This window comes from Triplophysa rosa, linkage group LG24, assembly GCF_024868665.1.
Source record: "Triplophysa rosa linkage group LG24, Trosa_1v2, whole genome shotgun sequence".
Taxonomy (NCBI): domain Eukaryota; kingdom Metazoa; phylum Chordata; class Actinopteri; order Cypriniformes; family Nemacheilidae; genus Triplophysa; species Triplophysa rosa.
In genome coordinates this window covers 8756488-8761373 of record NC_079913.1, presented here as the reverse complement: position 1 = coordinate 8761373, position 4886 = coordinate 8756488, and positions in this window count along the sequence as shown.

Sequence of the window (4886 nt, the reverse complement as noted above, 5' to 3'; positions counted from 1 at the left end):
GATTACGAGTTCTCGCGATGCATTTTTAAGCAAATATGGAGCGGGATTTTGACGTTACCTACAAATGTGAGCACAATAATTTAGTTGGTATGTGTTTTACACTATTTTGTCAGTGATAAATATGTTTTAAGATAGTTAAAATATAGTATAAGATAATTTAGTTTATAGGAAAGTATGTTTCATATGTTTAATAGCTACTTGTTCCTTTATCATATATTTCCTTTTTAAATACCAAGTAGAGTGAAAAAACAAGGTGAAATGAGACCCAATTAGACAATAGTCAACAAGAAATATTAAATATATTGTTTTTTCCAACAACTGAGTGCTGGGTTCAGAGTGCACGTGCGGCGTTGTCAAGGTAACATTTGGCCAGTCATTCCCTTTGTGAAGGGAGTTCCAAACACATACACGAGAGACAGTAACGGCCTATACCCTTCAAACAGTTCACTTCAAGGGCACAGCCCTTTGAAGGGAGTGGGCATAGGGATGCTCAAAATGCCGTGGGTGTTTCCAGTAGTCCCAAAGACCCTAATTAATTGGTTCAGGTGTGTCCAATAAGGGCTGGAACTATGCAGGACTGTGGACCTAGTTGAAGAAGTTTGTGTGGCCTGCTAGATCCAAGTTCATGAAAATTGTTTTCTTCTTGGATTGCTTTACAGTATACTTCAGTTTAGATCATGGGAATTTTGGTTAATTTGAAGAAGGAATAGTTTTTACTGTTAGGAATATCTTGGTCAAGCAGTTTAGGGTGTTGTCTTCTTGAACATCATGCCTTGATAGATGGAGCTGTACCACCAAAAAAGTTTACAGAAAAAATTAGTTTCAATAACTTAACCATATGTCGTTCCAAACCTGTTTGAATTTCTTCTTTGGAAGACAAAATACAGTAGGAAAATGTAATGAATACCCTTGTTGGCTGAATTCAACACAGTGGCTGTACATCATGAATCACTAATAAGTGTCCCCTTCGTTGTATGGTTTATAGACAAAAAAGCAAGAATGATATACCATAGACTGACCAAGATCAGATTTCACCATTCGTCAGCAATCATGGGCACGGTAATCTATACTTTTTACAAAATTCAAATGACAGCATCTGCCTGTAAGCATCTTGACAGCATCTTGTACTGTAAGTTTAATCAATATTCTCAGTATGACTATGCTGGAGGAATTAAGAATGATGAGAGGTGGTTTGAGTCCTACTCTAAAATAAACTTGCAAGTCGATCACCAGGCCCACTGAACCAAATGCTCCCACTCAATCCATGTCTGGGTATCCAAAGACATCCCAGAATTCTCATCCGGTGGATTTAACTGTAGAATTTTCAAGACAATAAATTACGGATTGAATTCTAGTTGGGTCAGTGAAGCCCAGCTGGGTTGCCAGCCCTTCGCAATCACTCATCCAGTAATAGCAGCATTCATAATAGATGACGGCGAGCATGTGGACGCGGAGTGAAGAAAACAGCCACGGCCATATGCTGGTAATGACCGAGGTAACAGGGTGGACATGCTCTTTTCACTGATGCATATTCTCTTCCTCCTCTTCCCCTCCAAACACCCCTAAATGGTGCATGAGGCTTCCCATAAACCAGAACCTCACCTCAGCTACCAGATGGCACAGATAGGCACACTGACACAGATGCAATTATTCCAGCGTATCCTTTGTTTTGAAGGCAGCTGCACAAACACGGAGCATGCAGAAATGTATGCTATGCAAGTTGAACTGAGCTAGATGTAGGAAAACGTCATTTTCAAAAAGACTAGGGTTAAAGGAGCAATGTGGAGATTTTAGCGGCATCTAGCGGTGAGGTTGCGAATTGCAGCCAATGGCTCACTCAACCTCTCCCACTTCAAGTGTTTTAGCTTCTTTGTCGAAGAAGATAATGTATTTACGAAACACGCTCTGTAGAGCAGTTTGTCCGTTTAGGTGTAGTGTAGAAACAACATGGCGAACTCTATGCAAGGAGACCCACGGTGTATACTGTATGGATAGACATAGCGCCTTCTAAGGTATTAAAAACATAATGCTTCATTATGTAAGGTCTTTAAACACCTCTGAAGACATAGTTATGTATATGATATTGCATTTCTGTCAATAGATCATCCAAAAAATTCACTCAGCACCTTTAATAAATGTAAAAGGATAGTTCAACCAAAAATGACAATTCTGGGATAATTTTCTATGATCATCCGTAGATTCGGAGAGCATGTGTCTTTGGATATCCAGCCACAGATATGTACTGGGTGGGAATGAGGAGCATTTTGGTTAAGTGGACCTGGATGTTGACTTGCAACCCTCATCTCAAGTTCATTTTGGAGGACTTGACATTTTCATAGAACAGACATAAAAACTCTTAAGGCTTTTTCCATGAAATTACGATTAATAAGGACTAAAGCTTTAAAAATGATGCAACAGCATCCTTACATTAAGTCGTCCATGTGATTTGTGTGCTATATTGCGATCTAGTATGGTTTTATATTCCACAACAACTTTGTGTGAGAAACAGAGCAGCAATTGGCTCTTTTTAATTTATTAGTTCAGGATGGAGATGATTATCAGTGCATAATAACTTATATTCCCGTCTGTTTTATACCCAGCTGGGACTTCTGTGGAGCTCCAGTCCTGATTCATTGTAACTGCATGAGAAATAGCGACCAGTACAGTGTTTTGAATTTCTCATTTGTGCTCTACAAAAGAAACAATGTCATACAGGTTTGTGAGTGAGTATTTGGATGAACTATTCTGTGACTATTGTGCTCTGAGATGGTAGATGATAAAACCACAAAGCATTGCAGTGCACTGCATAATAAAAGGAACATCTACCTCTTCAACCTCAGCAAAGGGCACAGGCCAAAGTGAGGACAACAAACAGGGGGATACAAGGGAAAACGTCCCATCAATCTAACTCGAACGACAGTCATTACATGCCTTTCTGATCAAAACCAGATTATTCAAATCACTCCTGATATGAGAACAATACTACTTGGCCAGATCGAAGGACAAAGCGCTCAAGAAATGTAAACCGCCTGTGATATTATCGCTGCAATAACACGGACATTTATTCCAATAACTATTTAGTGACACTCGAGGGCTGACAGGCAGGTTGAGTTTCCATGACAGAGAAATCCAGGCAGCGGGCTCTGTTTCTGTTTACAACTTGGCTCGAGAAGTTTAAATCCCTGTCAAACAAAACATTCTTTTTTCTGTCTTTTAATGCTGCTTTTGCAGAAAATTGATTATAGTATCCACCTTGTCAGGGTACGGTGAGGGCATTTTTCCACGCGCCACTTTCCATAACAACACTCGGGGCTCTCGGGAATACTCCGGGCTGGATGAGTTTTCATTTGGCATGAATTCATTTGAAGGAAAAAAGCTGGATCTCGTCCAAAAACAATATTTGTCAGAGAAGCCTCAATTCAGACCTAACAGTGTATAGTAAATTGGGAGCTGCTGTACTGCTTTTTCGTTCTCTGATCTGTATGTACTTTGAGTCAGTTTCAGGATGAATCCAAAAGTCGTTCTGTTTCGCTTGCTCTGCAGTTTCTTTCAAGTTTGTCGTAAACAACTGATCAAAGGAGCTGTGTTTTAATCAGACGCAACAGATGTACTGTGTGAATTCAGATGACTGTGGGAATGTCACATTTTGGTTTTGATTTAATCGTTCTGATGACTTCCGAAATCAAACCAATTGGTGATGTGAAAGAACTATGTTAAGATAAATGAGTAGCGAAACTTGAGAGCTAGTCGATTTGGATGTGAGAGCTTGTGTAATAAGTATTTTTACTTGTACGCTAAAATTTACACTCACAGTCTTGAAATTTGGATTTTAATATTGAGATTCACACTTGTGAACAATAATCCCAACCCAGTTCTGAATTTGAAGTCAAATTTTCAAATGATGAAAAAATAAGTTATTATCGTTTTGTTTTCAGTTTTATTCATACTTTGAATTAGCTTTTATTTTATATTTTTCGTCTTTGTTAATTTTAGTAAAAAAAATTGCAGTTTTGTTATTTACCTTTTGTCATTTTACTTATTTTTATGTCGCTTATATAAGATGAATTTATTTGTTTGGTTTGGTTTTTATTTATTTTCAGTTAATAAGTTTGGTGCCACAACTCATTTTATTGCTTAGGCAACATTTCTAATTTTAGTATGTTTCAAAGTTTTTAAAATAATATTTAGCCCAATATTTGATTTGATTTCAAAAGACAGAAATGTTTAGTTTTACTAAACTATAATAACCTTGACTGGCATTCACAAAAATACATCAACGGACACAAACATATCATATACGTATTTACACTTACTCTTAGATTCAGATTCGCTGTGCAATTGAAATCATTTATCTTCACAGTGCCGTGATCTGAGATGTTTAGAGGAATGCTGGCGTATTTAAAACGAAGTGCTTTAAGTGCTGGCATGAACTTAAACAGGCCTCATAATCACCCCATGTTGGATCTTTAGCTGCCTAACAAACAATAGCGAACAAGTTTTATTGTTGTGTTGACAAATGTTTTAATTAAAACTGATCTGGGGCCAGCCTCCACAGCACAAAACGTGTACCCCAGGAGGTAAGAATCAAGCCTGCTCTACAAACAGGAACCTTCAGCCCACAGCTCAGAGGGTCAGAGTGGATTCGAAGTCATTTGATTGGGTATGAAGTAACCATGGAAACACTTGAATAACCACAGAGAACGTTCAGATACTTGAGCAGGCTGTTAGCACCGTGTTCAAAAATCCAATGCCCCATCTAAGATCGTATTCACTTGGCATAAAAGTCTCTTTCTTAGTCACGACATACAGCTGGAACATTTCCAGGCAATCTACTATCTACTATCAGCACCTGCAGAGCTCAGCTGGGGGAGGAACAGACACGACTG